The sequence below is a fragment of the Giraffa tippelskirchi genome, chromosome 2, assembly GCF_054371585.1.
Source record: "Giraffa tippelskirchi isolate mGirTip1 chromosome 2, T2T-mGirTip1v1.2.pri, whole genome shotgun sequence".
Classification (NCBI taxonomy): domain Eukaryota; kingdom Metazoa; phylum Chordata; class Mammalia; order Artiodactyla; family Giraffidae; genus Giraffa; species Giraffa tippelskirchi.
Window position 1 is genome coordinate 9901181 of NC_137276.1, and position 22217 is coordinate 9923397.

Genomic DNA, 22217 nt, shown 5'->3' on the forward strand with positions numbered 1-22217 from the left:
ACTTGAGGTCCCAACCGAGCTCGGGCAGGGTGGCAAAACTCCAGGGAGGATGTTCCAGACTGCCCTCTGCTCTGTTTTCTTCCTCCCTACCTCTCCTCACCTCTCCTGTCCCTGCTCTGAACAAGAACTTGGGTGATGCTATGGTCTGAATGTTTGTGTCCCTGGATTCCTATGTGGACATCCCAATGCCCAAGGTGACAACATTAGGAGGTGGGGCCTTCAGTAGGTGACTAGGTCATGAGGGTGGTGCCCTCATGAAAGGGATTAGTGACTATATAAAAGAGACCCTGCAGAGTTCTCCAGGCCCGCCACCCTGTAAGGGCATAGTGAGACATCCGCAACCAGGAAGAGGGCCCTCACTTGAACCATGCTGGCACCCTAACCGGGGACTTCCAGCCTTCGGAACTGTGAGCAATACTTTTTGCTGTTTTCTTTGTTTAGCTGCATCTTGTGGCATGCAGGGTCTTCCCCAGCGAGGGACTGAACCCATGCCCCCTGCACTGAAAGCTCAGAGTCTTAACCACTGGACCACCAGGGAAGTCCAATAATTTCTGCTGTTTATAAGTCACCTGGTCTGTGATATTCTGTTATGGCATCAGGAAGAGACTAAAACAGATGGGGTGAGTAGGCAGGGCCATTTCTGAGGTTTAAAAAGCCACCACCACACACCCAGAATGCTCTTCTTAATTACTCCCACAGAGCAGCAAAGTTAAATACAGTTGATTCTCTTTATTTGCAGTAATTACATTCTATAAAGTCATGTAGACACTGAATTAGCAAACACTGAACCACTGTTCCTAGGGGAAATACAGGGGTAGGCTCCTGTGAGCCACCGATTAAAATATAACCTTGTTTTATGTGAGTTTCTGTTTAAAACTATTTTAATATGTAGCTAATATGTATTCCTTAATATAAATTTATATATATTCCTTGGGGTTTCCCTGGTGCCTCAGTGGTAAAGAATCTGCCTACAATGCTGGAGATGCAGGTTTGATCTCTGGGTTAGGAAGATCCCCTGGAGGAGGGCATGGCAACCCACTTCACTACTCTTGCCTGGAGAATCTCATGGACAGAGGAGCCTGGCAGGCTATAGTCCATAGAGTCACAAAGAGATGGACATGACTGAAGCAACTTAGCAGGCATGCACACAATATATATTTCTTAATGTTGAATTCATAGAAAACAGCACTATAATGCACACTGAAGTGAAGCTTATCTAACACAAGCATTTTCTACATCAGGCTCATTATAGCCTTCTTGTGCTTTGAAACAGCAACATCACTAACAAAATGCACAAAATCAGGAAAAGCATGGCACTAAATATGGACTACCCCTTTCCCACCAATTTCCAGTAAGAATAGGACAATACAACTCTGGACAAAAGTCCAATCACACTGGCAAGGCACCAAAATCGCTAGTCGGCACAGAGATCTACCGAATCCTCCCACTGGGAAATAAAGCCAGAGGGCTGGCCAGGCTCTCAGCATGGATGTAATCGGTCCTTGGAACTTAGTCATCGGTTCCTTCCTGCATCCTGTGTTCACGCTTGGTCATGGTCACAGGTGACACAGCTTCTTTACTCGTGTCTTCCTCGGACTTGAGAAAGGCCAGTGATGTAGGCAGGACCCCATGGCATGGGGGAAGGAAGGAACCCAGTTCGCTGCAGCCAGTGGAGAAGTTCAGAACCTGGCTCAGTAGCCAAGCTGGACCTGCTTCAAAGCCCAGCTCTGCCACTCACTAGCTACATGTCCTTGAACACGTTGGTATCTCTGAGCCTCGGTCCGCTCATCTGTAACAGAGCAGTCATAACAGAACCCCCTCCTTCCTAGGGGTGTTGTGAGCATTTACAGTGAGCAGTCTGCATGGTCCCTACACCACAGAAAGTGCCCTCAGCGGGAGCTTGAAGAGCAGACATCACTGGACTACGGTGGGGCCTGGACAAGCCATTTAAAACACAGTCTCAGGGCGGGGAGAGGACTTTAGGGGCACCAGTAACACCGCGAGCGGACTTTAGTTCTCCTGAGAGCCGCCCAGCCAAGTCCTCCTGTAGCCTCTGCTCCCACGGCCCCTGGGCCTCCCTGGAGCTCTGAATAAGGATGATCTCAGCCCCCCTCCAGGCCCCACTAAGGGTGAGCCCCTCCTGCTGGCTGCAGCTGGAGGTCCCTCGGCCTTGGTAAAATGGTGGGGGAGGACTTCCTTGGTGGTCCAGTGGTTCAGAGAGCACCTGCCAATGCAGGAGACGTGGGTTTGACCCCTGGTCAGAGAAGACAACGAAGCCCATGCACCACAACTTCTGAGCCCATGCTCCAGAGTCCAAGAGCTGCAGCTCCTGAAGCCCGGGCACCCTAGAGCCCGTGCCCTGAAACAAGAGAAGCCACTGCAAAGAGAAGCCCGTGCACCACAACTAGAGAGTAGGCCTCACTTAGCAAAACCAGAGAAAGCCCATACGCAGCAGTGAAGACCCAGTGCAGCCAAAAATAAATATACATAAATAAATTTTTACAAATAAAATAAAAATGGTGGGGGTCAGGGAGCACCATGGGGGAAGGAAGGAAGCCAAGCAGGAGAACAGTAAGGCATGCCCAACTTCACCCTAGAAGCTTCTGCATACCCCTTGGGTGCTGAGGGTCTTGTTCCCCAGCTAGATTTCTCTTTAAGAAGTTAAACTCACACATAAGAACTATGGTTGGCTCCCACCAGTAACAGAAACATTCAGAATTGGATGTCAACATGCAGCCGCCTTAGAGCATCTGTTTCTGGCCTAGAGCTTCCTGCTGTGTCAACCCTACCCTGACATTTCTCCTCCACCAGGCAAACCTCCTCCCAGTTTATGAAGAGGTCTCGCAACACTGTCCCAGCGGGACAGCAGGAACGGATGGCCTGCCCCCTGAGACAGCTGGCTGGGAGGTGGCCAACACACACTGACCCCCAAGCAGACAGAGAAGAAGGCCCTCCCCATCACTTCCCTCTAACCAGGTTTAAATTCAACAAGATTTCCCAAGGGCCAGCCAGGCCAGGCTGGGTGCTGTGGTTCCGGAGGTTGCAACTGATCCAGTTCCTCCATTCACAGAGAGGGCCTCTGAGACAGATAATTCATAGGTATCTGAAAAGGGCAGTGACAACCGGGGCAAGGGTGGCCAAAAGAGTTCAGAGGGAGGCTCGGGTCTCAGCCTGGGGAGAAGGGACTCCGAGCCTGTTCCATTCACTATGGCTCCCCAGTGCCACGCACTAGGCAGCCAAAAGCAGCAGTTTTACTTATAAGATATAATCAAAATGTGTGTAGGGGAAATTCTCTGGCAGTCCAGTTGTTGGAGGATGGTGGGGAGGGCTTCCCAGGTGGTGCTAGTGGTAAAGAACTCGCCTGCAAACACAGGAGAATTAACAGAGGTGGGTTCAATCACAAGGTCAGGAAGATCCCCTGCAGGAGGGCTTGGGAACCCACTCCAGTATTCTTGCCTGGAAAAACCTATCGACAGAGAAGCCTGGTGGGCTATGGTCCATAGGGTTGCAAACAGTCCAGAGAGGACAGAAGCAACTTAACACACACACACAACAGTTGTTAGGACTCTGTGCTTGCACTGCTCAGGGCCCAGGTTTGATCCCTGGTGAGGAAACAAAGATCCCACAATCGCACACTGAGGTAAAAAATAAAGTCAAGGCTCTTTTAAAAAGCAGAGACATTACTGTGCCGATAAAGGTCCATATAGTGAAAGCTATGGTATTTCCAGCAATCATGTATGGATGAGAAAGGTGGACAATAAAAAAGGTTGAGCCCGGAAGAATGGATGTCTTTGAACTGTGGAGCTGGAGAAGACTCTTGAAAATCCCTTGGACTGAAAGGAGATCAAGCCAATCAATCCTAAAGGAAATCAATCCTGAATATTCATTGGAAGAACTGATGCTGAAGTTGAAACTCCAACACTTTGGCCACCTGATGCGAAGAACTGACTCACTGGAAAAGACCCTGATGCTAGGAAAGAGTGAAGGCGGGAGGAGAAGGGGACGACAGAGGATGAGACGGTTGGATGGCATCACCGGCTGGATGGACACGAGTTTGAGCAAGCCCCGGGAGCTGGTGATGGACGGGGAGGCCTGGCGTGCTGCAGTCCATGGGGTTGCAAAGAGTCGGACACGACTGAGGCACAGAAAAACAATGAACAACATGTACATATACACTCAGGTTCAGCTTCCGGGAGACCTCTGGGACGGCAGTGGCTCCGCCCCTCTGCCGGGGCAATTTGCATACGATCGTTGCCAACAGCGATTTGCATTGTAATTGGTGAAGCAACAAACACTTTCTCAGTTTCAGTGAATAACTCCCTTAGATTAAGCTATTATTGCACTAATACAGTAAAAAAAGGGGGGGAACAAATGCCGAATTGGTTTTTAATGGAATTCACCCTCAGCGAAAAGGTTTTAATTCTGTCCACTATAAATACCTATGGAGTGATACTGTAACTCGTGCTCGCTTCGGCAGCACATATACTAAAATTGGAACGATACAGAGAAGATTAGCATGGCCCCTGCGCAAGGATGACACGCAAATTCGTGAAGCGTTCCATATTTTGCTTTTTCTATCCCCCATATCCATATCCATAATCTATTCACATCTGTACCGGTGCTGTAACTCGCTCATAAGCAAGGTAACTTAACCCATCGAGGGCCCCCGGATTCAGCCTGCAATTCCTCCTCCAAAAGCTGTCGAACTCTCCCAGTTTGGAAGGTTTTTTCCAGAAAGACCTGGGGTTGATTGTAGGGAAGGGTACACCAGGAACCAGGCACTACCTGGGCAAAGGTCTGGGGGCCGGGCTGTCTAGGGACAGGGGTTGAGGAGAACCCACACAGCCAACCAGGGCCCTGGACAGGACGGAGTCCACCAAGGTCTGGAGGCAGCCTATGGGCTTGCCCTGATCCCCAGTAGGTCCTTTCTGTTCAGTGGCTCAGTCGTGTCCGAGACTCTTTGCGACCCCATGGACTGCAGCACCCAGGCTTCCCTGTCCATCACCAATTCCTGGAGCTTGCTCAAACTCATGTCTATCCAGTCGGTGATGCCATCCAACCATCTCATCCTCTGTCATCCCCTTCTCCTCCTGACTTCAATCTTTCCCAGCATCAGGGTCTTTCCAAATGAGTCAGTTCTTCCCATCAGGTGGCCCAAGTATTGGAGTTTCAGCTTCAGTATCATTCTTCCAATGAATATTCAGGACTGATTTCCTTCAGGATGGACTGGTTTGATCTCCTTTCAGTCCAAGGGACTCTCAAGAGTCTTCTCCAACACCACAGTTCAAAAGCATCAATTCTTCTTGCTCAGCTTTCTTTATAGTCCAACTCTCACATCCATACATGACTCTGGAAAAACCATAGCTTAGACTAGAAGGACCTTTGTGGGCAAAATAATGTCTCTGCTTTTTAACATGCTATCTAAGTTGGTCATAGCTTTTCTTTCAAGGAGCAAGAGTCTTTTAATTTCATGGCTGCAGTCACCATCTGCAGTAATTTTGGAGCCCCCCAAAATAAAGTCTGTCACTGTTTCCCCATCTATTTGCCATGAAGTGATGGGACCGGATGCCATGATCTTCGTTTTCTGAATGTTGAGTTTTAAACCAACTTTTTTCACTCTCCTCTTTCACTTTCATCAAGAGGCTCTTTAGTTCCTCTTCACTTTCCGCCATAAGGGTGGTGTCATCTGTTATTGATATTTCTCCCGGCAATTTTGATTCCAGCTTATGCTTCATCTAGCAGAGCATTTCTCATGATGTACTCTGCATATAAGTTAAATAAGCAGGGTGACAATATACAGCCTTGATGTACTCCTTTCCCGATTTGGAACCTGTCTGTTGTTCCATGTCCAGTTCTAACTGTTGCTTCTTGACCTGCATACAGATTTCTCAGGAGGCAGGTAAGGTGCCCATCTCTTTAAGAATTTTCCACAGTTGGCTGTGATCCACACAGTTAAAGGCTTTAGCATAGTCAATAAAGCAGTAGTATATACATACATATATATAAACACATATAACAAATACACACATATATTTTATATATTATATAATTATACATTATATAATACATATACTATACATATATATATCAATATAAAGCAGAAGTATGTATATATATACACATACATATACATTATAGAGACATACATATATATACACCTGTGTGTAGAGAGAGAGAGATTACACGTGTGTGTGTGTGCAAAGATCTGAGCCAAGTCCCAAGGCTGGCTGTGAACAAGCCTGGTTTCAATAAACTAAGTGTCAAGTCTGCAGGCACATGGACACGCACGTGGAGAACAGTGAGGGGTGGGGTGCGGGGCACGCAGGGCAGGCGGAGGGCGGGCGGGCGGCTGGAAGGTGAGGAGAAGTCCCCAGCCAGGCCCATTTGCTGAGCGAAGGCACAGGATCTGGTCCCTTTCCTGTGGGCTGCTGGCTCCTATATTCTCTGCCCACCTCCCAAAGATAAAGAACCCAAGCATCCACCCCAGCTCGTGTCCTGGGAGGCCAGAGGCAGCTAAGTCATTCCTAGGAAAGTATAAACAGCATGATGTCACTCCTCGAGGACTTCTATTTAAGTAAGAGCACAAGAGGACAAATCTCTAAAATGGCCTTTGTGTGGGGGGGTGGGGGAAAGCTCCTTACTGGGGTCCCCTCAGGTCATCCCTAAGGCCCTAGGAGGGCTTCCCTGGTGGCTCAGATGGTAAAGCCTCCGCCTGCAATGCACGAGACCGGAGTTCAATCCCTGCATTGGGAAGATCCCTGGAGAAAGGAATGGCAGTCCACTCCAGTGTTCTTGCCTGGAGAATTCCACGGACAGAGGAGCCTGGCGGGCTACAGTCCAAAGAGTCGGATACCGCTGAGCGACTTGGCCCAGCCCCACACAGGGGAGTGTGCACCCGGGGGCTGGGGGGCGCGGGGGTGGGGGGCTGGAACTGCGGACAGAAGAGGGGAGGGGAGGACAGGGAGGCAGCGTCAGAGACTGGGCCCCGGGGTCCCGCCGTCAGCCGCGGGCCCCACCCCACCTCTGGGCTGTCAGATCTGCGGAGACCTGGCCGCTGACATCACTATGGGAGGATGAGGCAGCTAAGAGTGGGTTTTCCAGGTCTTCAAGGGCAGCCGGCTGGATGACATCTGGTACAAGTGAACTGGGGAGAGGAGAAAACCAAGGCTCAAAACGTCCCTGAAGTCTTCAATGTGTTTCACCTGCATGTTTTCTCTGGGCCCCACGCAGGGTCTCAGTCTCCCTTCCTACAGAGGAAGGAGTTGGGCTACTGCAAGCGTGGCCCACGGCGGCGCGGATCCAGGAGGCGTTGGTTACTGCCTCACGAAGGCACAGCACACACACCTGGGTTAAGGGCCTAGAGGCCTTTAGAGGAGCACGATATTCACTCTGTCTGTTGACTCCAATAATGAAAGTCGGGGCTTGAATTTTGCAGGTCTTGATGGGCAGTTCTCAACCAGGGGTGACTTTTGCCCCCAGGGGACATTTGGCAATATCCAAAGACATTTGTGGTCATGACAACCAGAGGGCCAGGTACAACTGGCATCCAGGGATGCTGCTAAATATCCTACAATGCACAGGGCAGACCCACAACAAAGAATTATCTGGCCCCAGATGTCAGTATGCCAGGGTTGAGAAACCCTGGCCTTGAGCTTTGTTTTGCTTTCTAGTAATTCATTTAAATAAATTTTCAAAAGTTTAGACCTAAAGTGAGTTAGAAATTGAAAACTACACTGGCCCTTTGTCCACTGAGAAGGTTGGCATTAGACAACCTCCAAGAACAGGCTGGCTTTGAAAGTTCAGAGGGACACTGGACACTCTCGCTGGTCACACACATTCTTTTACTCTTCTGGGAACCCCCTTCCAGGACCAGTTATGTCTTAGCTTATCAGGGAGGGTCATTAGTTCTTTCTGATGAACTTGGCTCTGCAGCAGTCAGTAAGGAGACCGTTACCTTCATTCCTTGAGCAGACACTGACTGAATAACAACTATGTTATTATTACAACCACCCTGTAAGGCGGTCCCTGCCCTCATGGAGCTTACAGTCTCAGGCAACAGTCAAACTTAAAAAAAAAAAAAAAATTTTTTTAATGCTTATTCACTGTTTATAATAGCCAAGACACGGAAGCAACCTAAATGTCCATCAACAGAGGAATGGATAAAGAAGATGTGATACATATATACAAGGAATATTACTCAGCCATTAAAAAGAATGAAATAATGCCATTTGCAGCAATATGGATGGACCTAGAGAGTTTCATAGAAGTAAGTCAGACAGAGAAGGAGAAATATCATATGACATTCCTTATACGTGGAATCTAAAAAGAAATTATACAAATGGGCTTACTTACAAAACAGAAAACAGACTTAGAAAAGAAACTTACAGTAAATGGGGAAAGGGATAGTCACGGACTGTGGGAGGTCATGTACACAATGCTATATTTAAAATGGATAACCAACAAAGACCTATCGTATAGCATATGGAACTCTGTTCAATGTTATGTGCCAGCCTGGATGGGAGAGGGGTTTGGGGGAGAATGGACACATGTATATGTATGGCTGAGTCCCTCTGCTGTTCACCTGAAATTACCACAACATGGTTAATCAGCTATACCCCAGTACAAAATGTTTTTGGTGTTAAAAATAATAATAACAATTTTAAAAATAAAATAAAAATACTTATTTATCCAGTAAAAACAGCTGTAACTGCTAAGATGAAAAAATACAAATGGCTAAGAAAACATAAACTAGGAGGTCCCAGCCCAGAGTGGGGATCAGGGAAAATGTCTTTGTAACATTATAAGCTGAGGCCAGTCATCAGCTCAGTGACAGCTAATGTTTACTGACACGTGCTTTGTGCCCAGAACTAAGATCTAAGTGTTCACAGCCTTCACTATATTCAGTGCTCACAACCACCCTGTGAGGTGGGTATTATCATTATCCCCATTTTACAGATGAGGAAACTAATGTACAGAGAAGTTGAGCAATTTGTCCAAGGTTGCACAGCTGGTAAAAGGCAGAACCAGGATACAAACCCAAGCCAGACACCAGGAGCCATGCCCTTACCCGCCCCACTGGGTTATGTCCCAAAGTTGGAAGAGTAAGGGAAGAAGAAGTGCCCCAGCACAGAGAGCCACAGATCTGAAAGCCCAGGCCAGGAAGGAGCATGGCGTTCTGGAGGAATGCGGAAAGGTCACCGCAGCTGGAGCACAGATCAAGAAGGCCAGGAAGGGGACAGGAGGGCTGGAGCCAGATCACAAGGCCAGGGCGAGGGACTGGGACTCGATCTTCAGCTAAAGAATCAGCCCAAAGCTTCAAACGCTCAGCCCCAGAGTGCTTCCCTTGGCACTGAGACGAAACAGAGGCGGGGAGGCCCAGGGTGAGCGTTTGGAAACTATGTTCTAAATATGACCGGACTAGCACACACTTGTGCCCACGCCTTTCTATTTACTCCCATGGATCTCATGACGCTTCCTTCTTCCTTCACGGTTCCCACCCACCATCCCAAGCCCTCCGACCCTGGAGCCCTGTGATGACTACACCCGAGGAGTCAAAGGGAGATGGGCAGAGAGGGAAGTGAAGGAAGGAGCGGGCCTGGAGGAGGAGGCTCGCAGGGACTCAGGATGTCTCTGCTGGACCATGGTTCGGAGAAACCTCAACCACAGCCTATACTGGCCTTCCAAAGTCATAAAACCTGAGAGGAAAAACACAGCCCAGGAGTTCTGGCAACACACACCGAAAGCCATAAAAGACTGCTTCTTTTGACACAACCATTCTACTTCCAAGAATTTATTCTAAGGAGATGATTAAGGGTGTGAGCAAAGATGCCGATCACAGCTGTGACCACAATAGGAAAAAAAAAAGGAAACAACCAGAATGTCCACACTAGGGGACAGTTAGTCAAGTTAAAGCACAGTCCCAGAATGGACTCATTTGCAGCCACGTGAAAAAAAGAAGGTTAAAAATTGAAAATTAATTTTAAAAATTTTAAAAAGAAGGTAGATCTCCATGTATTCAAAAATAAAGACATCCATTATTAACTAAAAATAGGTTAAAAAAAACTACTGGCAGCATGATCCGGATTTTGTGTGCATGTATGAATATATATGTATCTGTGTATGTGTGTACACATGCATGTATGAACAAACACCCACACAGGAAGCGACTGACCGTGAACAAACCAAGCAGTGTGGAAGGATATACACCAAGGGGTTAACGGCAATTCTCTTTCAGTAGTAAAGTTAGCAACGTTTCTTTTCTTTTTTGTTGAGTTTAACTATTTTCTAGTTCTATTCTGAACACATGCGGCTTTTACAAGCAGAAGAAAAAGCGTCTTTGAGGAAAATTTCGAGTGCCAGGGAGCCACTTCAATTTATAGCTCAGTGAAAATTTTAAGAGACAGGACAAGCAGAGCAACACCGCCAAACTCACACCTATAGTGACTTCTCCACTCACAGCTTCCCTCCTAGGGAGGACCCAGGCTTGCCAGCCTCATCCCTGGACAGAAACCCAGCCCCGCCTCTCTCAATAGGCCCCACAGGGGAAAATGAAGGTCCCGGTGGAGAACCTGTCATATAGCAGTATCCCCCCGCACGGTCTATGAGATGGCATTTCAACTCTCTGGGGACGGAATTAATTTTCAAAGCATGTTGGACAATTGCTTAAAGCTGTTTTTTTTTTTTTTTTTGGAACAGAGAATCCTGAATATAATTAAACACTTTGTCAATGACACGTGATCAGCGTCTTGAGCAACTATGATGTAAGTGAGGAGGTATGCCATGGCCCTAAAACACAATTGTATATGGAGTCAGGAGGGCTGGATTCTAGACCAGCCCCACCTTGGGATCTCAGCCAGGTGACTCCTCTGAGCTTAACTTTTCCACCTGTAAAAGGGAAGCCCTGGACGGCACCATGGCCGAGGGCTGCAAACTCAGTGTGGTCTCTCCCTCACAGGCTGGGAGCCAGCACGTCTGCCTCCACCACCTCACCTGACTATCCTTTCACTTTGCGCTTTCCAATTCTCCGCTCCTAACGTACTACAGATTGAAGGGCGTTAGAATAGTGTGCAAATCAAGAGTTGTAGGCTCGGATAAAGGTTTATAAGCCTCCCATGTTGTGGTTCAGTTGCTCAGTCGTGTCCGACTCTTTGCGACCCCCTGGACGGCAGCACGCCAGGCTCCCCTGTCCTTCAGTATCTCCCAGAGTTTGCTCAAACTCACGCCCATTGAGTCGGCGATGCCATCCAACTATCATCCTCTGTCGCCCACTTCTCCCCCTCAGTCTTTCCCAGCATCAGGGTCTTTTCCAATGAGTCAGCTCTTCGCATCAGATGGCCAAAGTACTGGAGCTTCAGCTTTAGCATCAGTCCTTCCAATGAATATTCAAGGTTGAGTTCCTCCCATACAACGTAAGTTGAATCATTTTTAAATATACATATATGTGTGTATATACATATATATTAAACTGAACCACATGAGATTGCTAAAAGAAAAAACCATCAAATTCACACTGCACCATCAGCCCCGGGATCTTCCCGTCTTACTTCGCAGGATCAGTCCTGCTCCAGATGGCTTAAGGACAGGGAGGGCTGACTTATGAGGACGGAGGGGAATTCTTCTCAGACCAAATGTAAGCGACTATAAATGGCTTCCAAATTCTACAAGTGGTGGTGCTGGGACCAGAGTGTCTGAAATATTTTTCAGAGGAGAAAAAAAAAAATCCGAGATTTTAACTACCAGCTGCTGCCACCAGCTGCTGGGGCCAACCTTTTATAAATTTAGTCAGGCCAGCAAAGGGTTGATTTTCCAGTGGAATGTCAGGGAGGGAGGCTTGCATCAACAAGTGCTTCTCCAAAGGGCCATGAGTCACCTTCCTTCAGAGGCTGAGGCAGAGAGCGCTCTGCTTCGAAGAGGCAGGTGTGCAGATTCTGGTCTAAAAAGCCAACACCTTCAGTTGTACACGTGAACCTATGCAAAAGGAACAGCTCTGGAGCCAGCACCAAGAGAAGCTAAATGGGGATCAGATTTATAATCCCTTATTTTCCTGGTAGATCAGATGACAAAGAATCCATCTGCAATGCAGGAGACCCAGGTTTGATCCCTGGGTCGGGAAGATCCCCTGGAGAAGGGAATGGCAACCCACTCCAGTATCCTTGCCTGGAGAATCCCATGGACAGAGAAGCCTGGCGGGCTATAGTCCATGAGGTCGCAAAGAACTGGACACGACTGAGCAACTAAGCACGCAAATGAATAATAATAACAGTAACAGTAATGGGGGTGGGAGGACTCTTTGGGAGGTGATGCGTATGTTTATCGCTTTGATGGCAGTGATGGTCTCACAGGGATATACTTATCATACAACCCACTGAATTGTATACATTAAATATGCATAGCACAGCTTTTATATGTCATGGAATTCTCCAGGCAAGAATACTGGAGTGGTTGCCATTCCCTTCTCCAGGGGATCTTCCTGATCCAAGGATTGAACCTGTGTCTCCCACACTGCAAGCAGATTCTTTACCATCTGAGCCACCAGGGAAGTCCCTCATTTATGTCAATCACATCTTAATAAAGTAGTTTTTAAGACGAGGAGGATTGCACACTGCAGGATTGATAGGCTAAGCGAGAGCAAGGCAAGTTGCAAACCTAATACACACACAAAAAACTGAGAAGGCTGGTAATAGAAAAACAAGCTGTGGCAGAAAAAAATTGGGCTCCTTTCAGGCCGGGGCGATCTGGGAAGGGCCTGTGAGGGGACGGGAGTAAGCCAAGTGCTTCAGCAGACGGACGTGTGCAGAGGGCTTTCCAGATTAAAAATGTTTCTCCCTCCCTCTTTCCCTGACGATTTGGGCAGGAAAAAGAAGTACAGGAGAAGGGACAGGGCCACAACGGCAGGGAGGATGAGACTGGTGTCTTAAGGAAATTTTTACCCACATGGAGATTAGCAGAAAAATAACCGTATCAAGGATAAAGGGAGCAGGTTCTCACAGTCAGGGGAAGACTTGCCTATACAAAGGCGATTAGGCTTGAAAGAACTCTCAGGGCTGGGCTGTAATCAAAGGTATCAGATAAACACTAGTTATAGATAAAATGCTTACTCCTTGGAAGAAAAGTTATGACCAACCTAGACAGCATGTTAAAAAGCAGAGACATTACTTTGCCAACAAATGTCCGTCTAGTCAAAGCTATTGTTCTTCCAGTAGTCATGTATGGATGTGAGAGTTGGACTATAAGGAAAACTGAGTGCTGAAGAATTGATGCTTTTGAACTGTGGTCTTGGAGAAGACTCTTGAGAGTCCCTTGGACTGCAAAGAGATCAAACCAGTCCATCCTAAAGAAAATCAGTCCTGAATATTCATTGGAAGAACTGATCCTTAAGCTGAAACTCCGATACGTTGGCCACCTGATTCGAAGAACTGACTCATTTGAAAAGACCCTTCATGCTGGGAAAGATTGAAGGCAGGAGGAGAAGGGGACAACAGAGGATGAGATGGTTGGATGGCATCACCAACTCAATGGACATGAGTTTGAGTAAGCTTCGGGAGCTGGTGATGGATAGGGAGGCCTGGCGTGCTGCAGTCCAGGGGGTCAGAAAGAGTCGGACATGACTGAGCAACTGAACTGAACTGATGGATAAAAGGGGTGTGTGTGTGTGTGTGCGTGCATGTATGTGTATACACATCTATCTCCCAGCTCTGTCTGCTGAAAGAGGTCATGTCAACAGGACATCAGAACCACCTCAAAGAGGATGCCACAGGCCAGATCAGGGACTATTTGGGCATTAAAAAAAATACAGATAGTAATAAAACCCACTGAGTAAAGTGATAATCTATGAGTCCATACAAAGACATGAATACATATATAAAAGGGGAGGGGTGAAAGTTCCATTTTACTGTACAGTTTCAAATGGTGGATGTAGAAGAAGTGATGAAAACTGAAAACGCCCCGTGTAAGAACCATCAGAGTGGTGGTGAATTCGGTCAGGAGCTATCAAAGGACTCTAAGGCAGGTGGAAAAAAGTGAAGGGCAAGTGCGTGGGCTTGGAGGACTCTCCCATCTGACCGGGCGGGGACGAAGACTCAAAATCAGAGAAACCCTGTGGGCCCCGACTCAGCCAGGTGTTGACCGGGATGACGTCCTCAGCGGCGGATGGTCCTCACCCTGAGTCACTTCTGTGGGACCCCTGCTCCAAGGGACAGGCAGAGTCTGCTTACAAGGAAGCTCTGGAGGACACTGGTTGAGGGATTTTCCCAGAATGAAGGAGCTGTACTCCAGAAGGTCATGAAAGACAGCAAGAGACAGAGGAGTCCTTCCAGACTGAAGGAGAGTCTGCAGGCATCCTTAGAGTGTGACACATGCCTCTGGGTGGAACCCCAGACTGGATGGAAAAGAGACCATGTGGATGAATCCGAACGGCTTCTGATGACTGAGTGATGCCGGGACGTATCACAGTGATTTCCAACTGGGTGGCTGGATCGGCGTTGTGCTGGAGAGGGGCCTTGTTTGGGGAAATTGGTCACTGGACTGTTCAGTTTCGTCTGGATGGGGACACCTTTGAGTCACAAAAAGTGTTAGTCGCCCAGTTGTGTCTGACTCTTTGCAACCCCATGGACTGTAGCCCACCAGGCTCCTCTGTCCATGGAATTCTCCAGGCAAGAATACCGGAGTGGGTAGCCATTCCCTTCTCCAGTCTGCAACTGTCTCTCAAATGATTCAGAAAAACAGTGATGATGATGGATAAATAAATGTATCTCCATCCACACCTACACATATAAAGGCGGGGATGAGAGCACAGGAGGTAAAATGGCAAATTCAGGAATCTGGGCAAAGGGAGTAGGGGAGGTCTCTGGGCTACCTGTGCAACTTTTCTAAGTAGGAAATTATTTTAGAAAGAAGCTAACAAAAACATTCTAGAGTAAAGGCATGCAGGCAACCAGCCTCTCCCAGCACCCGCAGAGCTCATCTGGGCTTGGGAAGATAACAGCATGGTCACAAGGGGAGCAGCACTGAATGGGGGTCCGTGAGGCGTTCATTCACCTAGACAGCCGGGCCCGGGCCAGCCTGCAGAGAAGGCCTCGAACATCAGGCTGAGGACAAGCTGTCCTGCAAGGGGTGGGGAGAGAATAACTGGAGTGGGGAGGAGAGGCAGGAGCCGTGGAGCAGGGCCAGGGAACATGGGGCGGAATCCTGGCAGGTGCAGAGGAGACAGGATCAGTCCTGCATCGAACTTCAGGACATCCACCCAACACCAGGTGTGAGGGAAGGGCCCTAGGGAGCGATCCAGGCCAAGTGAGGGACTTCCCAGGTGGTCCAGTGGTTAAGACTCTGCACTCCCAATGCAGGGGGTTCGGGTTCAATCCCTGGTCAGGGAACTAGATCCCACATGCTGCAACTAAGAGCCACTATGCTATGCTAAGTTGCTTCAGTCGTGTCCAACTCTGTGCGACCCCACAGACGGCAGCTCACCAGGCTCCGCCGTCCCTAGGATTCTCCAGGCAAGAATACTGGAGTGGGTTGCCATTTCTTTCTCCAGTGCATGAAAGGGAAAAGTGAAAGTGAAGTCACTCAGTCGTGTCCGACTCTTAGCGACCCCATGGACTGTAGCCTACCAGGCTCCTCCATCCATGGGATTTTCCAAGCAAGAGTACTGGAGTGGGGTGCCATTGCCTTCTCCGAAGAGCCACTACAGCCAAACAAATAAACAGATGCTTTTAAAAAAAGACCACGTGGGGTTTGAGCATATGATTGGCAGGAAGGTCACCTTATTAACCACGTGCTTCACGGATAACACCTCAGACCCCACCCCCCCACTCTGTACAATTATTTACTTCAACTTTCAATGAAATCAGCCGCTCAAATTAAATAAAGGTACATCATTCTAAGAAACAGAAAACCACGAGTAGGTGGTTTTGCTGTGCTTTTACTGTTTTCTAACCCAGAGTGAGTAACAGATAACTCGGCAGGACCAGGCAACCCCCAACCAAGTTCAGGTCAGCCCCCACCCCTGGGAGCGGGGGCAGCTCTCACCGACACAGCTGTGCGAGCCTGTGAGAAGTTTCCTCCGAGGTCAGCTTCCCCACCTGTCAGCGAGGGCAAGGGCCATCCTGCCTGGAAAGGGCTGAGGAGGGTCCCCTGAGAGCAGTCGGGTAAAGGTTTCTCTAGCAAAGGGCCTGGCACACGGGAAGTGCCCTACAGGTGATGGCGTCAGTAATGCAAACACAACAGGGCACGCTGTTTTCCCCAACAGGAAACGCTCACTGTGCTTTTCCAGAGCACCCGTGCCCCTCCACCGGCTGTCCCCGGCCAGGTGAGTGCCCTCAGGACTGCGCTGTTCCTTCAGCCATTCCAGGCCCCGTGTGCACGTCGGCTGGGGCCATGGAACGGGGGTGGCAACAAGCAAAGGGAACCATGGCTTATGAACACCTACTGTGTGCTGCTGGGGACTGTGCAGGCCCTCTGCCACTGTGAGCCATGGGAGAGCCCATTTCGGGAGGAGCAAATGGAGCCCCCAGGTAGGGAAAGTCCCTCCACGGGTGGCCTCCCTGAGCTGAGCTCCATCCAGCTGCTCCACAGACCTCGGGCCCACAGGATCCTGGGCCTCAAGCACCGCCTCTCAAGGATGAAGAGCGAAGACAGTGGGTGCAAAGCTGCCCAGTGGGGTCGGCCTCCCCACGGAAAGCCTGTCAGCTGCCAGCAGGGCCGTGGGCCTGGCTCCGATCCAGGGGAGGTGGGCAAGACCCCTCCCCACCTGGCCTGCAGGTGCCTCCTCCGCAAAGTGAGGGCTTGGACTGTTGGGTCTCCAGGGTCCCTTCCAGGCCTCTGATTTTCTGATCTGAAAAACCCGAGGCTCCAGAGGTGCAGCCCTCTGGGCTGGCTGAGAAAGGACAGCTTGGAGGAGATTCAGGGCAGTAGCCACGGTGGCCCAGCCCCAGTTGGCCTGGCGCCTTGGCCAGAGGCCAGGGTCCTAGTCAGGATGTACGGATGGGAGGTGGAGGGGACCAGCTCCCCGGGAGACCTGGTGGTGGGGAAGGGGTGCAGAGGGGGAGCCTTCCTCTGATATACGACTTCAGCACTCCTTAAAATTGGACTATCATTCCCACACCTCTCAAGGTTAATTAGCTGGAGGACTGGGGTTTATGCAAAGCTCAAAGGGGAGGAAGTAATTCTAGGAGGACAAGGCAAGGAGAGAGCAGTCACTGTTCTTTTTAAAAGACAAAGAAATAAACCCATCCAAGCGCTGGGAGAAGCTGCACGCTCAGGTTAAGTGATGATGTCACTATCCTTCTGATCAGAGTGCATAAAGTGAAGGGGCTACACCTGCTGAACAGGCCAGAACCTCAGGGTCAATACCTCAGCCAAGGTGGCCGACTTCTCCCAAGAGTCAGGGTGTGAAAACCAACCGGTGCCCCAACTTCACCAGAACACCAGGCGCAGAAATCAAAGAAATCAACCTGAGGCATCCACTGCGCGCATCAGCAGGGCAGCCAGTGCAGACAGACACACAGCTCAGGCAGACGTGAGCCTGAATTCAGCTCTGCCATTCACCAGCCTGCTGTAGTCCTCTTTGAGCCTCAGTTTCTGAATCTGTAAAATGGGGACATATCAAATCACTTGGAAAGATTATTAAAAGAAATAAGAGGGCTTCCCTAGTGACTCACTGGTAAAGAATTCTTATGCCAATACAGGAGACACAGGTTCGATCTCTGGTCCGGGAAGATTCCACATGTCTTGGAACAACTAAGCCCCTGGACCACAAACATTGAGCCTGTGCGAGAGACTGGGAGCCGCAACTACTGAAGCCCATGTACCCTAGAGCCTGTGCTCCTCAATAAGAGAAGCCACTGCAATGAGAAACCTGTGTATCACAAGTAGAGAGTAGTTCTCGCTTGCCGAAACTAGAGAAAAGCCCACACGGCAACAAAGATACAGCATAGTCGAAAATAAATAATAAATGAATAAAATTTTTTAAAAGAAAGAGCAAAATGTGTATGTAAAGCATACTGTGGATCTCACAATGGGTCCTCAACAAACAGTTGTGTCTGATAAATATAAGCTGGACATATGGATGTGTGGAAAGTAACAAACACAGAAAGATGTTAACTGCGCTGCCACCAGAGTTGTCTAGCTGCCATTTAATTCAGGCCAGAGCCAGCTTCCTCTCTAACTTTTCTGAACTGAGAGCAGGCAACTCAGCTCAATTAAGCTGTGTGTTGGTCGCTCAGTGGTGTCCGACTCTTTGCGACCCCATGAACCGTAGCCCTCCAGGCTTCACTGTCCAGTGAATTCTCCAAGCAAGAATACTGGAGTGGATTGCCATTCCCTTCTCCAGAGGATCTTCCCCACCCAGGGATCGAACCCTGTTCTCCTGCATCGCAGGCAAATTCTTTACAGTTTGAGCTACAAGGAAGTCTACACTTAAGCTGAGGACTGCACAAATGCCTTGATTATAGACAAGGCAAAATGTTAGTGTTTCTTTTTTTAAAAAACTTTGTGAGGACTTCCCTGGTGGTACAGTGGATAAGAATCCACCTCCCAATGCAGAGGACATGGGTTCAATCCCTGGTCCAGGAAGATTCCACATGCCATGGAGCAACAAAACCACAACTGCTGAGCCGGCACCCTAGAGCCAATGCTCTGCAACAAGAGAAGCCACCGCAATGAGAAGCCTGCACACTGCCATGAAGAGTAGTCCCCCGCAACTAGAGAAAGTCTGAGTGCAGCAATGAAGACCCAGCTCAAACAAAAGTGAAATAAATAAATTAGAAAAAAAAAAAAACCTCTCAGAGTCCTCGATACCTTATAACGATGACAGACCTTCCCTGATTCCAAAACCACACAAGTAGCAACATTGCTTCTGAAAGCTCTCCCTACCCACGAATGCAATGAGAGGTCTAGACCTCATGCAAGGAATAAAGGCTTGTACCCGCCCTTCCGGAGAGGAGTCAAGGCAGAGAGTCACCAATCCAAGAAGGAACTGCTGGAAATGCATCCTGCCTAGCACAGCACTGGGTACGAGGAAGCTGGGAGAAGTGAGTCAGGGCCTTGTCAGCCCTGGAAGAGAAGGACCCTAGTGCACACAGCTGGACACGAGACAACCTGTGAGCTGGAAGCAGGGAGCAGTGGAATGCAGGTTCCCTGGTAATTCACAAGGTGAGTATGCCTCGGTCACAATTTGAAGGAAACACTGGACCTTTTCTTGTTTGCTATGAAGCATGAAGCTGGAGAGTAGGCATCAGGGGAAGCCCGTGGGTTGGAGGGAAAGGCATCCTGATAAGAAGAAAGAAAAAGATGCTCCTGACATTGACATGACCCAACCGCCTCTTCTCAGTTTGGAATGGGCCCCCATCAGGGAAATGTCATGCTATGAAACCAACCTGTGCCCTCAGGAGCTTCAACCCGAGGATGCCAGCCAGGAGCTGTATGCTCTCGATGACCCCAGTGGGAGAGCTCTGGACCTCCGAGGACCTCTGAGACACAATCAGTCAGTGACAGGAGTCAGAAGGACTGTAAATAACCAATCCTGCATATGAGCCAGTAAAGCAACTTCTTTTTCTTTCCTTTTTTTCCCCCAGACTTGTTCTCTGTTAGCAGAACCAACATGCATTTCCTATTCTTTTATTTTTACTTGTTTTTGGGGGGAACATATAAACAAGCAATTAAAATGGAGGGTGACAAACCCCGGGAGGATGGAAACAAAGAAAACCTACATAACCAGCTTCCAAATAAAAGAGATCTGCATGGAAGAGCACACTTCCTCGTTCCCAGTTAAAAATAACGTGTGCTCAGTTGTGTCCGACTCTTTGCAATCCCATGGACTGTAGCCTGCCAGGCTCCTCCTTCCATGGAATTTTTCAGGCAAGAATACTGGAGCGGGTTGCCATTTCCTCCTCTAGGGGATCTTCCCAACCAAGGGATCGAACCCATGTCTCTTGCATCTGCTGCACTGGCAGGAGGATTCTTTACCGCTAGCGCCACTTGGGAAGCACCTCCTTTCCAATTAAAAACAATAAGCAACAAAAATAAGCTTCAGAAGGGCTTAGGAAAACTAGCTCTTCTAATTAAATCCCTTTCAATCATAACAAGGTGAAAAATACTTGCATGACTTTCCATTTGCACAGCACTTCACAGTGTGCCAAGTATTTTCATGCACATGACTTCTCTTGCCCCCACAGATCTGTGAGCCAGGCAGGCAGGGTAAGTATCCCCAGCCTTTAAAAGGTGGAAATCATGATTCAGAGAGACTCTTCATGACTTGTTCAAGGTCCCACAGCTGGTGAGAGTGGGGCAGGAATTCTCATGGAGAATCTCTGCCTAAATTTGGAGCTAGCTCTATCCTGCCTTTCTCCAGCCCACGGAAAAAAAGTCTTGGGAACTTTGCTTTCTTTCAACGGGCAGCACTGATCACATTTGCTAAATGACAGACTGAAACTACACACCAGAGAGGACCAGATAAGAAGGGAAGAGGGGTGCCGCTGATACCCAACAGATCTGAAACGAAACCCCCATCACAGACCATTGCTCTGTAGTCCCTGGAGAATTTCGCCTGCCCTCTACTCTATTTTTAGAGGCACTTCCCCGCAAACTTGTTTCTCCAGCTCTTCTTTTTCATGCCCTCTTTCCTCTCGAATGATTTCATAATTCATGGGCTGTTTTGTCATCACGATGAGTTGCTGTAGAAATGATTATTGAGGCTATAAACAAAGGACTGTGACCTCAGCGGGTGCAGGGAGGACAAAACCCAGCCACCAGGATGGATTTCACGAGCCTTGACCACAGGTCACAGCAAGAGAGACCAGGGCATCCAGCCCTTCTCCCTAGATTTTCTCCTCCACCGGGACTAGTCAGCGACACCACCACCAGCTTCCTAAACCTTCTCCTGAATGTGCAAAAGGTGCCAGGGCCTGCTAGACTCAAACCACAGTTAATTCAAGAACCATCTGCTTTTGGCTGTGGAACTGAGTCCCACACACACAGGAAACACACACACACACACACACACACACACACACACACACACGTGCTCTTGACTCCACCCTCAGTCTCTCCCAGCCTCACCCAATCCTGAAGCCTGGGGTCCAGCAAGCCCACAGATCGGCATCTCTCATCTTCCCAATTAGAACTGGTCTCTCCCTACTCCTCAAACCCTTGTGGTGTCCTTTACAGGGGGTGCTATCAGCATTTGGAGCGAGGTGGTTCTCAGTTGAACAGGATTGTGCCATACACAGCATCGCTGGCTCTTACCAGATAGGGCCCGCTTTAGTCACTGAGGTGACCAAAACATCCTTATGCATATCCAGACATCCCTTCCTGGGACACTATCCTCAGCATAAAGTTTGGCCAATGTGTGTATGCTTAAGTATATCTCACACTCACACACACACACACACACACACACACACATACACTTATGCATGCACACCCACACATACACACACACACACACTATCCTCACCATATAGTTTGGCCAATGTGTATATGCTCAGGTATATCACACACACACACACACACACACACACACCTCCCAGCAAGTAGGGACAGGCTTCCTTACTTCAACCATCATTCACCCCCCAGGCCCCTCCTCACTCTTGTGGAGTGGTACCACAAACTAGACAAGTATCTGGCAAGCACTGTCTGTCTCCATAGAAACGACAAATGTAAATAACCATGGTACAAAGCAGGATGAAACCAAAGAGGCTGCAGGATTAGGCTGCCAGGCCAGCATTCTGTGGTCTAGGGTTTGAGTCCCACCTTCACGTGTGACCATAGCCAAGACCCGAGACTTCTCTGAGTCTCCCTTTTCACATCTGTAAGATAAAACCTTGATCTTCAAGTTTCCTTCCAGCTAAAATATTCTAAGTGGCCAGGCTTAGAGAGACAAAAGGGATGGAGAAGAAAAGGGATGGATGGAGGGACCAGAGACCAGTTCTGTCTAGCTCTCCCAGGGGGAGCCCGGAGTGGCACCTTGGCTCCATGGGTTTCCATAAGCAGTAATGCCTCTGTATGTCACATTCCATGTTGCTTGGCCTATCTGAGATTCAGGAAGTTAACTTCTGATGGGAAACCAGTAACAACGCAAGAGCCAAAGATGAGGCTCTGGGTAGCTGAGAGCCGGCTCTGGTGCCTGCACAAGGAGGCAGGTCCCTGACCTATTTACTGCTCTGACTCTCCTCAGAGGAGAATGCCCAGCCCCAGACACAGCCTGTGAGAAGCCCCGTGGG

The 22217-nt window shown here is 48.9% G+C and overlaps 1 protein-coding gene and 1 non-coding gene across 18 annotated transcripts in view; one reads left to right on the top strand and one right to left on the bottom strand.

Annotated features, from left to right (window-relative positions):
• The window catches only part of TACC2 (transforming acidic coiled-coil containing protein 2), a 228785-nt gene that overhangs the window by 108867 nt on the left and 97701 nt on the right, over positions 1-22217 (bottom strand). The window lies entirely within an intron of this gene.
• On the top strand, positions 4462-4568 carry LOC145540098 (U6 spliceosomal RNA). The gene has a single exon (XR_014078215.1). It is a non-coding gene; the product is annotated as a U6 spliceosomal RNA (small nuclear RNA).